Below are 14,223 nucleotides of genomic sequence, written 5' to 3'. Positions count from 1 at the left end.
TTCGGGCTCGTTCTGCAGAGCGAGAGATTAAAAACACATTCTGATAAGACGAATCTTTTCTGAGTGCATTCTTCGGATTCTCCCGAGGGCGACAGATGTTTTCACTCTGACATCCTTCAACTGTGTGTGAAGGTTGCCATGAAAGTGTAGCCGATGGAAACAAAACACCGCAGTCTGCTGTTTACGAGCGCACGCAGCAGCGCTTCCCACTTCAGTCGTATTAACATAAAGCTGAAAGCTTTTACTGCTGATTGGACTCGACTGTGTTTGTGTAATACATTTTTACTTAAAGGGTAATTCCAATTTATTATAATTGAAGTCTTATTTTTGTTGTTTTGGCCATTATTTATTTTATGCTGCTATGATAACACTGCACATACCAGTTTATGAACGTGTGCCACTTTCAGCTTCACCTTCAAATTAAGTGGTTTAGATAATCTGTTGCTTCTTTACAACCTGACTGACTGACTGCTGGTGTTTCTTGTGTTTCTTGCTCCTCACTGGACGGCAAACAAATCAGATTTGTTTCTCATATCCGATCTTTAAGCCTTGTTCAGACTGTGGGAGCAAATTATTATTATTATTTTTTTTTTGGCAAATCCAGATTGAATTTATGAAATCTGGAACACAAAAAAGTAATGGGCATGAAATCTGATTTTTGCAAATCAGATCAAAACCACATTCGCTGGTTTTGAAATGCGTTCAGGTCGGATTTCTACAGATGTGTCTCAGTCTGGCCGCTCACATCAGATTTCAAAAGTGTTTTTTGGAGCGTGACTACACAAGCAGGGACTTTTCAGGGGATAAAAATATATCCTGGGAACTTAACTTGTGGTGGTAACACAGTCAGTGGAAAATTATTCTGATTATTACAATATTCAGAATTTGATGCAGGTCATGTAAATAGGAGACGACGCGCTCAACTCACGAATTAAGCTTCAGTCCGGGGTGCTGAATCCCTCTGGTAGTGAATGAACAAAAGAAAAATGAAGGACAGTTCTACCATCAAACTGTTTATTGTAGCCGTACGTACGTTTCGAGCAACACGCCCTTCTTCAGCGTGTATTCTGGAAAAATCAGGGTTGCCAATCACATGCAGGTCACGTAGACAGCATATTGTGTTTGGATGTTTTCTAATTAGGCCAGAATCTGAATGTAGCATTTTCCGGTGAGGAGCATTTTTTAGGAGCTTCCTCTGGACATGTGTACAGTTCAACTTGGACACTGTAATGACGTCCTGTGTGACGACTGAAACAACAACAAAAAAAAGGTATACAAACTTCTTCACTGCACATTTATGCGTCACATACTGGTCAGCGATGATTCAACACTCACCAAGTACAGAACCCAACTTGGACAAGATTACTGCTACTCACAAGGGGAGTTTTTCACTGATGGTCTCTTTTAGGACCACTCTCTCTTCCACCAATCTTTCCTGCGCACTCTCATCTAATATCCCTGCAGGAAGCTCGCTGCGCATCATGAAAGAGTAGCTGCCTGCTGCATAAGTTGTCAGAGCCTGGGTGTTTTCTGGTGCATTGCTGTAAAAAGGATCACTTGAAGAGCACAGTTTTGCAGAACTTCCAGAAGGGTTACAACGAGGAGCAGCACCACGGGAGTGACACGACTGCACTATGAAGGAATTTACTCCCTCTTCAAGGAGCTTTAATAGGACGTGCATCATTCTGTTGAATCGGAGTGTGTGAGGCTGCACGTAAACGGGAATATTGGCGGAGTATTCATTTTCATTTGCCAAAACAGGAATGTTGTGCTCATGTAAACGTAGCTACTGAGTTTCTGCAGTGGAAACATAACTTTTGGTGATCTCTGTAATTCCCAGAACAATTCTGTCTGAGTTCCACCTGAGCAGAAGTGAAAACACCTGTGTGAGTGCAGCCACTAGGTTGGTCACAGTGAACTCAGGTGTGTGTGTGGAAGCTGAGGGCAGGTCTGTTTCATGTTGACTGGTTCTTGACACATTTAAAACAATTTCTTCATAAAAACGATTATAATTAAATATTCTCAACCTAATTTTGTCAATAATTCCCCAAAAAACAGCTATTGAAAAAGTATTTAAAGGCATCTTCTGTCACCTTCACGTCTCTATTTTCTCTTAACTGCCGCAGCGTGAAGTGGAAAAAATAATCAGACGGCAGTAAAACTGAAGTTCAACCTCACGAAACATTCTTTCCATCCTGAGTCAGCGGCGTGAGAAGCGTTTCTCAGAGAAGTTAATTAGATGAAGTGATTAATCTGAGACGTCTTTATCTCTGTCTGCAAATAAAGACGAGGGCTGATAACAAGTCACGTCACTGCCGTCCCCGTCTGTGTGTTATGCGACAAATATTTTTAGATCTGAGCGGACGTTTACGTCATAGTTCATGTGAGGTGAGACTGCAGATATTATTGCTCGTGCTGCAGATATTGGCTTTACAAATTAAATGGCAGTAACAGGCTTCCATACTCGTCCTGTGTTTGTCGGGGGATGTTGAATTATTCGCAACTGGAAACAATCGTGCTAACAAAGAGGGAAACTGGCACACGGAGAACAGAGAACAACAGCAGCTTTCTCCAACCAGCTCTCTGTCAGTTGAAGTTTTTTGGCTCGATGATATTGATGCCAGATTGCCGACTGGTGTGAAGTCACATGTGTGCACGGACCCTCTGGAAGAGGTTTTGTTGACTCCTAACAGCGTCGGTCTGCAGTCCAGACTTTTGTCTCTATTGAATTTCCTAAAGCAATTTAAACAGCTAGCTCAGCTGTCAGCTATGTGCTCACATCAAAGTCTTCTTACAGGTGTTGAAGAAAAAAATGTCCTCGAGTGATGCGACTTGAGTCAACGTCGATTAAAGCTGAAGAATAAAAGTTTGGAAAAATCTGCGGATGTGAAGCGAACCAGGCGTCTGCAGCTGCCCGAGGCTCAGGGACAAATTAATCACCAACAAGGACTGTGTGAAACATGGACGAAGCTGAAAAGTGGTGCCAATGTAGACGTGACTTAGACCAGCATTCTTTCCAATGGCCACTGGTTGCAAAAGAGGTCTGATTTGTATGTAAGCTTATGAGAAAATGATCCTACTTCTCCCTTGTTTTATTCCCTCAGTAAACAGTTTCCTGATGAGTTTATGGTCTTAAACTCAAGTTTCAACTCTTCTTCAACACCACATCATGTTCATTTAGTAGATTAAATGTAGACAGGGTCTGCTTCAACAAACCGCCAACATGACATCTCCTCAGGCTGTCAGTCAGTGTCCTCTCGCTCACACGTGATCACTTCTGCCTCACTCAAAGCTTCCAGACTATCATCCACAAACCGATGGGTGACGTCACATAGGGTTTACATCTTTGAATGGCGAAGTCGCAGCCATGACCAATAGCAAAGTTCACCACGGTTGAACTCTGAGCGAAGCCAAGATGCTGATTTGCTTTTTTTTTTTGTCCCTTCTCACACAGAACAGAAATGAACAGGAGGCGAAGGTTGATTTTTTTTGCATGTGTGACTGCGACTAACACGCCAGAAACTCGGAGCAAATTATATGCGATCGAGTTGCATTGTGGGTCATGAGGTGCCAGATTTTGACAAGGAAGAAGAATGTGAGGAATAAAAATGATGATATCTCCTCTCGCTGCTCGATTTTGATCCTTTTTTAAAATCCATTGTGAGTCTGACAGTGATATGTGAGTGTAATGGGCTCAGGTTAGTGTCATTGAAGGGGTCTTACTTCACTTTCCGCAGTGATATTGAAGTGTACTCCAGTGACGTGACGTTCCTGCTGCAGATGTCCTACTTTTTGCCCATTTCTGCAATAAAATGTCTAAAAAGAGACGAGAACTTTTTTGTGTATTTTATTGACTTACATCATCCCGAATCTTTCCAAAAATCTACAAACCCAGAGCGATCTGGGTGTTTCATTTGGTCACACGGATCATCAGATGATACATCAGAGAACGACGAAGAAAGTCGACGAACGTGACTAAACACAGCATGAACAAAACTTTCATACATTACCTCGCCTGTGAACATTTCTGTTTGAAAGATTTTAATCACCACTGGTGGTAACATGAAGACAACGACTCCCATGATCCCACGCTACTTTACAATGTCTTTGTTGTTGTTTTTGGGGTGTGGACGTGAAACAGACTTGAATTTTTTGACTAGAGAGGCAGTGAAACTTTTCAGCCTCGTAAAAAATGTACTCCTCAAGTCTCACTTGTTGGTGTTTGTTGGTGTTTGTTTCTACGTGACGTACTCGACACCTCGCTCCCTCAGGTTGTCTTTAACACATTATGAAATGAATAAAGCCAAACAATAAGCAGAAACTGGATGGGATTAACTTCACACAACACCTAAATGTTTCCAGATGTCCTCTCTGTGAAACCAGTCACACTCTACAGACATATTTATTTAAGTTTTTAATGTATTTTGGATTATTTTAATTAGGGAGCAGCAGTTTAGCTGAAATTAAAGCGAGTCCTCGTATTGTAATTATTCTGCGATTGATCTTAAACGCAGCATAGACGTGTTTACCAATCAGAGTCACACTGACCACAACGAAATTAAAAGGGAAAAATGAAAATGAAAATCTGTTTTACATTTGGGCCGTTTTAAGTAGCCTCGTCTTGTGAAGTGTGTGACCTCGTCTGTGGGAGTTAACCTCCTTTAGTCTCCACTTCTGTGTAAAGTGGGAGTTTTAACATATGTCAGCTCGGCGCTTTCCAACTACTTTGTTCGGTTTATTTTTTTGTCAGCCTGTCACGTTTTCCATAAATGTTTTAAAGCAGAACGTTTACAGATGTGATTCAGGCAAACAATCTCTAATTGTGCAGCTGTGCCTCCTAAACTGAGACAAACAAAACTTGGAGACAAACTACATGATACTTTTCATATTTATTCAGGTTCTATTAACGACAGTTTATAAATATAAATACTTTACCAAAAGTTTAGCTGGAAAAATGAGTTCAGACCTAATAAAGTCCTGAAACTTTGGTCACGGCTCATTTTTTTTTATTTGAGTTGATTTAGACGGATACTCCTGAGTATATTATAACAATTCCACAAAGTTGAGACTAGCAAGTGACACACTGAAAAGAAAAAAACTAAAAACGTCTTCAGGGTTATTCTGTGACCCCTTTTCAACCAAATCAGCTCCGGTTCTTCAACCAATTCTGTTTGAGATTCTTGGAAACTTGGTATCCAGTGACTCAGCCCACGTGTTACAATGTGTCAGTGTAGTAGGACCCAGAACAGGACAACAAGGCAGGGAGGAGAGTAGTAAGGACATTTATTGATGCTTCACAGGGAGTATGCATGTGAGAGTAGTGAGATACTCTGGCTGGAGAATCCACAGGAGAGCAAGAGGAAGAGGAGGAAGAGTTTGGAGCTCAGGGGAACTCAGGGCAAGTCTGTTGGCTGCAGAGGTGCTGAAGCCGCTGCTAGATGAAAACGAGGTAGATCACTGAAGTTAGATCTCGTAGTAACATGCACGGAGAACAACATGTATCACTCAGATCTGACGAAATCCTCTGGCAGCAGGTAGCGTGAAGACCAGAACTTATCAGCAGGTGCTGACTGCCAACCTGCTGCAGGTGTGTGTGTGTGTGTGTGTGTGTCAGCAGGATAACCCCGCCCAGCCTCTCAGTGCAGCTCTGCAAGCACAAGAACAGAAAGCAAAACACCAAAAACACAAATCCAGCACAGACAATGACTGACTGTGACTCCACGTTTGCACCAGCTGTAATCAAGGATGCATCATCAACAGAGGGCGTTGCACATCGCACAAAACGTAAAAATGCACCTAAAACGTGACATGCCCACTTGATTTGCACTTCAGGTCAAACAAACCTGCTATTTTTTGGTTCTTAACCAACTTTTTGGGGGGTGTAAATGCTCCGAATGGTCCAGGGCTCTCACAGACCAGAAACTGAGGCGTAGCACTAAACATGATGAGCAAACTGAACTACATGTGTAAAGTTGGTGGAGTGCCTCTTTACTTTTTATCCTTCACTGTGAGCCTGTGCATTAAGGATAATGTTCTCGCAGCATGTGCCTGTGCCTGTTAAATACTCTGACTTGAGGTGGCACACAGATTAAACTAATAGCACTGTAGTCAGTTTCCTGAAGGGGGGAAAGTTGGATTTGTGCCTCTGCACCTGGTGGAGCCTGTGGTGGAGGGAAAAAGGCAGAACGAGCTCTTCAACACCGGGCTTAAGGAACTGGCACAACCTCCATGATCGCGTCTTTTTTCCAACAAAACAGGAGAAGGGAGGCGGAGTAGAGATCCGACAACCTGCTCAGACGCTGAACCCCGCGGAGAAGAATATCTTACATCAAATATAACTTCCTATGTGTCGGTGTGATGTGACGTCACGCTCCTGAGCCCGCCGGGTGACTCGTACCGTCAGATATCCAGAGAATTCAGAGAAAGTGAAAAATAATAACATGGGACAGAGACGCTGCGGCTCGCTGCAACCACAGTGAGATGGTTGGATTCATCCTGTGGGAACGCTGCAGGATGGTGAGTTAAAGAAACAGAGAGACACTTCAGTACACAGTAATGTCCTGGTGAGCCTTTTAACTAGTGAAGCTTATGGCTGTTTGTACTATTTTCCACAAATCCAACAAAAATGGCAAGACCAACTATATGTCAATTTTCCTGGCAATTCCTTAAAACTAAAGATAAATTGTGAAAAACATGGTTTTATTGAACATGCAGCTCTGTGAGGCTGTGCTGTACTTGTACTGTCAGCAGAATAAAATGTTAGCACTTAACTTTCCTGCAAACTACACACACATTTCAACATATCAGTGGTTTTGCTGAGACGCTCACTGCAAACATTTACTCTGGTTTGGTCGTGTACATTCATGCTCACAATGACAATGCTAACTTAACACTTATGTTTACCATGTTCACCGTCTTACACTAGTTAAGAAGCCAGTTGGCATCATACTAAAATTATAGCTGAAGCAATGAGAATGTCGCTGGTTTTGCAGGAATTTAAACCGAAGTATTGGACAAATAAAATGTCTTAATGAATGTATGTTGTTATCACCCTGAGGGGACAATGAACATATCATGACAGTTGACCTATTGTATGAAATTTGGCACAGTCTGGACCAAAGTGACCAACACTGCCATCTCTCGAGCTGCTCCACTAGCATGGCTGCCACTGAGCATTGGGTAAAATCAGCTAAAAACAACAAACAGCTGTATATTTTTTTGCACATTTGGTGTCTCTGAGTCCAAATTAAAATGCAGTGTGTGTGTCACCCAGTACAACTGTGCGGTATATTAATGTCTTTCTGGACAACAATGGAGCTCTATTTCAGAGAAATAAGATGCATAAGGCTTCAGATACACAGACAGTATTTGTTAAGAGGATCTATTCAAGGTTGGTTTTAGTACTTTCCTGGGATTTGTTGACAATTAGACGGAGATACAGATCATTACCAGACGTATAAAATGTCCTATTGTTTCTGAAAGCAAAGGAAGAAAGAAATAAGGAATAAAAATGAGTATAATCCAGCTGGCTGAAGCTACGTACTGCAGGAGCCGCGGCCCGCAGCCTGATGTTTTCCACAAACCATTATGTAACACTGAAGAAGTCTTAATTTGAAAAACACTTTTGGCATCAAGGGGGAAATTTATACTTAACTCCGTGTCTCCTACAGTCTGTTAAAGTGCGTCCTCGCTCCTGTCTGCACTGATCTGTGCTCATTTCACTTCACTTCATTTCCTGCAATTACACAAAGGTGACGTCCACCAGCAGCAGGACACACGGGGGGGTAAAGATTCATTCATTCATCCGTTCAGCTTTGGCTGGCAGCAGGAAAGCTCAAGCCAAGTCGAGTCCTGCTGGATATCTTGACTTTTTTTAATGGTGGACGAGGAAAGCTCAAGGATGAGAGATGTGAGGAGCCCGTGGTCATTATCTGGGAACTCTTACCGAGGTCACATGGCGTGGAAAACAGCTGCAGCGAAGAAACTGCATCTAATTCTCTGTTCGTGAGAATGAATTTTCACGTTCTGTTGGTTCTCATGAGCCCGCCGACGATGCTGCACAGATTTCTTTTTCAGTCCTCAAGCGTTTTTCTGTCTGTACATAAGAGAGGAGCTTTTATTTTCCTTTTTTAAAAAAAATTTCAGGCTAAACAGACGTGATTTATGAACCACAAACTGGAATCTGTTTGGATTTGGCTTTTAATGAGACAAACTGTAATGCAATGTCATAAAACTGCACATTTTTGTGTTTGAGACTTTTTTCTTTTTTCTGTTTTCTGTAACTTGCTGGAAAATTCACTTGTACCTCCGCTGCACTGAACTTTTTTATCTCCATCTTTGTTGGACATCCTCTTCGCAGCAGATCTTCATCCTCTTGGCGCTCATGCAGCCGTGCCTCCACAGTGTTTCCTTCACTCTTCCTCCCACCCACTTCTCTTGCTTTCCTACTGGCCCTTCGTACCACCTCTCTCTCCTCCTCCTCCTCCTCCTCCTCCTCCTCCTCTTCTTCTCCCATCTCCCTCTTTTTCTCATCACCCTCTCTCTCTCTCTTCAGTCTCCCACATCCTCCTTGGACTCTGCTCTCGGTCTCATGCTCATGACTCATCATCCCACATGGAAACATTTTCTCTGTGGATGTGAGGGAGCTTTTACTGCTGTTAATGAAAATTTAAACAACGCCGCCCCCGCCCAGCCCCACCAGTGTTGGGGGGGAAAGCAGGAAACCAGCTTTTTCTCCTCTCATCCAAATATTGCCACTTTTGATGAAGGTTTTATAAACTTCTATGATGCTTTTTAGTATCTGCTAATGGCGAGCAGTGTGTGTCACGTCTCTGAGATCACACCAACTGTCAGTGGAGACCGCCCCCTGCTGGTTCATCTCAGGAACTTCCTGTCAGATGAAACCTCTCCACCTATCTCCACCTGATGTAGCCACAGACAGAACAGCTGTGTCATCAAAATACGAGCCAAACTGCACAGTGCTTTTGAGAAATAATCTGCATTGTCAAATGCGTCTCAGGATAATAGATTATGGATATGTAATGTGTATATATTCACACTAAAATGTGCCAATTCATTAATTTTACCCAGAAAGTGTGTTACTAACACTTCATGTGCACGATTTACAACCAAAACAAATGACAAACATGGAAACATATAACATCTGGAGCTTTCTTTAGAGGAGAGATGGTTTCATTTGGCTGCAGATCAACACGGTCAGAGGCAGCAGTGGTTGTGACGCACAGCTCACGGAGGCAGTAAAGATATTTTTTAAAACGCCTACTGTCCAGTTGCTGCAGTTTACCGGAAAATTCATACAACTTCTCTGAATCATAAGTCAAAAACATAATCAGAGCACGCAGATGTGAAGCCGTAAATCTGCTCAGAAGATACCTCCTCCTCCTCAGAACGCCAGAACCTCCAGAACCTCCAGAACCTGCTTTAAATCATCACATTTTTAGGTTTTCGTCAGTATCACAGTAATCCAGTGATAGTTATCTCTCCATACATGGGTACAGTACAAACAGGAGCTACAAGTAGGTAATTTGGCATACTTTTAAAGGAACAGTTCAACAAAAAAATGAAAATTCAGTCATTATCTACTCAGTCAAAGTCAGGTGAAGTTTTATAGTCCACAAAACATTTCTGGAGCTTCAAAGCAAAACAGTGTTGCAGCATTCATCACCAGTAGCTGGAGACTTGATTTAAACATAGATGAACAGAGCTTCATACAGCTCATCTGAAATAATCCAAGTCTCCAGAAGCCCCGAGATTCAAAACTGATTCAAAAAGATGTTATTTAAACCCGTTACCCCATGTATTTAACTTAAGTCTCCATCAGTTGTTTGGGAGGATGCTTTAAGGCTGTTTTGCTGTGAAGCTTCAAAAATGTTTTGTGGACCATACAACTTCACCTGACCTTCCATCGGCATGGGAGGGGAGAGTTGACTGAATTTTTTATTTTTGGCTGAGTTGTTCCTGGGTGTTCCTGAGCACAATTCTGGGTGAACTTTTCCTTTAACAGTTACCAATGTAAACAAATGTAGGCTAAAATACAGTGCAAACAGCTTACTTTACTTCCTGTAAATAGAAAAGACAATGTTGTCGGGGGGTGGGGGTGAAAAACAAAATGCCTTAGCTTAACTGTACATGCACCACCCTCACAGTCCTCTGTAACATCATGTCAGTGGCATGTATGAGGCGAGGCAGAAGTCACCTCTGACCCCTGGAAAACATTACCTCATGAAGAAGAGCCCCCGGGTCCCTGAGAGCATCTGCGCACAGGACATTGACTCAGTCACTGAGATCCCAGGAGTTTTGTTTTGTTTTACTCAAACATACCTCAAAAATAGAGAGAAGAAGAGACATGAAGAAGAAAAGATGTCCAAACTTCCCTCCTCTGCTTCTCCGTTTCTTCTTGTCTTCATGTTAATTGTCTCTGAAAATCTGCTGTCTGTCTGGAGGCTCAGTGCAAACAAAAGTAATTGTAGAAATAATGCAAAACAGTGTTCTCAGCCACTTGAAAGGCAGCACATCGGAGTGGAAACATGTGAAGGACTGAGACTTTCATGGTGAGCTGTGAGAAACTCAGCAAAGATGAGACTGCTTTTGCATCAGAGGCTGCGCTGCATTAATTACAGAACATCTGGCACAAACAGCAGCGACCTGTGAAAATGAAAAATCACACCAGAGCTCAGCACTCTGTCCGACAGAGGTATTGACCTCTACACAACCTTCAGCCTCTACGAGAGATGGTATTTGCTGCCGTTTACCTTCAGGCTGGCGTACAGCTCCTGCATACATCAGAAGAAGAGATCACGATTTTAAGAAGTCTAAAGACTCACCGGCCTCGAATGAACCAACACGTGACTATTAAAGTTGCTGCTGGACCCGCAGCAGTAAAAATGCAGCAGTCTGACCTCGTGTCCTCGCTTCAAAGCGTTCCCCCAGCTGCTTCACAACACAGCCCTGACATATTGTATATATCATACAAACCTGTAAAACTGCGCTGGTTATCCACAAGCATCAAGTTACTCAGTATTAATGATCTGAAAGCATTTAAAGAGCACCAACATCGTTCTGTAAAGACTGATTTATACCCACATGAACTACAAGATCAGAGATTTCAAATGAGCTTGTTGTATTTATTGGTTTCCTTGAAGATGTCCAGAGTTTTATGCTAAACAGGAGTTTGTGTGTGTATGAACGTCGTCAGTGTAAAAAGTTCAGTTTGCATTTGAAGCGCTGAGGAATTATTTTATCACTTAACAGAGAGAATGAGAGAAATCAAAATTAATTCTTGATTGCAAGTGAGATTTTTGTCATGATGCTTTGAAATAGCATCTTTAAAAAAGAAAATTAGATTCTACTTAAGGTAATGTATGGGTTTTATTAATTGAAAACAAACACTGGGATTCAGTCTATGATTTATAATCCATCATGTTAGCATCTATATGTGTTCTGCTCTCCTCCATCAGTAACTTGCTGGAGGAATCTTCCACACGGGGTCAGAAGACGACAACCCTCCACCAGTGAAACACCTTCCTGCCCTCAGGGTATAATAACTTTGGCCTGGTTGAACCCGCGACCTTTGCATTAGCACCTCACTCTAACCAACTGAGCTGACCGGTCAAACATTGCTTGTTGAAGTTTTGCAGACTCATAACACCTTTTCATAAACATGGACAGACTCTCACAGCAGCAATGCATTTAGTCTGTCCTTATCAATAAAGCTAAAATCAAATCTATTTCCTGCACTGATGTACCTCTGGCTTTGCAGCTCCAGCTCAGACCTTGCATCAGTCAGATATATATATATATGTATGTATGTATGTAGATGTGCTGCTGTATCCACAGTCAGTGGTGTTGTGACAGAGTGGAGGTCAGCAGCACCACAGACAGCAGAGGGATCCGGATCAGTTACCTCCTCACACTCGTGCTGACTGATCCTGGCTCGCTGTGTGCCGTCTGTCAGCAGGCCAGTGCTGCTTCAACACATGCCTGGACGAGTCAACACGTGTTGATACAGCAAATGCACAAACACATATACTGTATCATGTCTATATATAGGAGAGGGAAATCTGAACCAGCACGATGCGTTTCAGAAATAAAGATTTCCATTTTCATATCTGAAGATGAGGCTTCGATTGCCACTGAAATAGATTTAACAAGGAGAGCAAAGAAGAGCGAACACAGCAAATACAAACTGAATGTTGATCTTTCATGTGTGCAGTCGTCTCCAATGTGTCATTTTCATAACAAAGCAAACCGTGTCAGGAAATAAATGAGTTCCTCGCCTCTACAAACACGCAGGGAATGGGCCTGATGGACGCGGTTTCACACTAAATCACATCAAATGTCGAGCGACACTGCAGATCAGATAACTACAAAGTAAACAAGCAGTGTGTGCTTCACATTCCTCTTCTTAACAGGATGCAGTCGGGACAGAAAAAAGAAAAAAAAAAACAATTACCACCAGACTTTTATTTTGTAGCATTGATGTACAGATGGCAGCCAGACACGCCTTTACAAAATAAAATGTCCACCACTTCTTTATGATGTTAATTACAGCAATATAGCATGAAGCAATTTCAAATCTCTGCGTAAAAGCTCCAGGACTTAAAGTTTGTTGTAACTGCAACTCCTGTGACTATCCAAAGCGTCTGAGGTGAACATGTGAGCGAACCTTAACGGCTCAGAGTCTCATAATTAGCTTTTGTGCTGCCTCACTGTCTAATGTGGCTGCTCACACACTGCTGTGGGATGGCATCCCATTCTTTCACCAGCATTTGTCGCAAGTCAGCCAACGTGGTTGTGTAAGTCACTCTGGCACGAACAGCACGCCCAAGCTGATCCCACAAGTGGTCAATGGGGGTTGAGGTCAGGACTGCTGGCAGGCCATTACATCCTCTCCACTCCCAAATTCTGGAGGTAGTCTCTGAGAAACAAGCTCAGTGTGTGACCAGGCTGGTGACCAGCATGAGGAGGAGGTGCCAGGCTGTTGTGGCTGTGTATGGTTCCTCCACACGCCACTGAGGCTCCTGTTTGTTAAATTAATACATTCTTTAATTGCCAGTATGTCTCGTTTCTTCAGACGTCAATCATCCAATCCACCAAACAGGAGTCTACAGCAGAATGAGATGTTTGGCAGAGAAGATTTGGCATTTTTTTCATGGGCGCAACCCACATACTCAGCTCTGCTGCTCATCCCACAAATGCATGTTCCTTACAAATGTGGCACCATTTAAAAGGGGAATAAACAGGCTTTCCAACGGTATAAGATTTATTGCCAAGAAGCATCGTTACAACCAAGAAATAATCTACCAAACACAAATTTCCTTACTTTTTGTGCTATGTTAGTTTCACTTGTACTTTTTATACATAAAAACCTCAGAAAATTACTTTTGATAGTAATTAGTTATTCTTTGATCCAAATAATCTTAAAATGTGCTACTTTGGCTCTGATGCAGCATGAAACCTACAAAATAACTAGTCACTCAAGTACTCGAATAAACGTATAATGTACAGTACTGTAGTAAATGTATTTAGTTACATTCAATCATTGTTCTTTCCCATGTATATGACTTGTTGATGCCAGACTATATAAAGAGACGACCTAGTGGCCGATCACACCGAGACACGTTGCTGACGACACGTCACCAGCTTAACAACTTTTTCCAGGTACAGCCCGGCCGGCATGTGCTCCTCTCTCACCCTGCACATGTTTCTCAAAGTTGAAATGTTAAGCCCAGGCCCCATTTGCTGCATGACTGGTGCGTGTGCATTGCTGATCCTCTTGTTTATCATTTCTGCAACAATGTTAACAGGGCAGAGCCACACAGCCTGCATGAGGCCTGCTGCAGCTGATCAGCTAGAGATCTGGAGTCACAGGCGCAATAATAGACCTGAAAAAAGATGTGTGGCGAGTTATCAACGGCATACCAGTGCTTCACTAAGCTTTCAATGCTTATATCTGTAGAATATGTCACAGATCATCACTAGAAGAAGAAAGACTGGGCTGGTACCGCAGCAGAAATGCCGTCCGTGTGGACCGACTCATGCGTGTGTGTGCCACGCAGGTAATGGGGTCCAGACACTATTTTAATTCTCATGTGAGACAAATGTGATGCTGTTAAGCCCCGGAGGCAAAACATTATTATTCATCCTTGATTGAGCGCAGCTTTCCCTGTGAAGACACTCTTGAATAAAAGAAATAAAACTGAA

Source organism: Pagrus pagrus (genome assembly GCF_965226575.1).
Source record: "Pagrus pagrus genome assembly, chromosome: 9".
In the NCBI taxonomy this organism is placed as follows: domain Eukaryota; kingdom Metazoa; phylum Chordata; class Actinopteri; order Spariformes; family Sparidae; genus Pagrus; species Pagrus pagrus.
Note: the sequence above shows the minus strand (reverse complement) of the source record.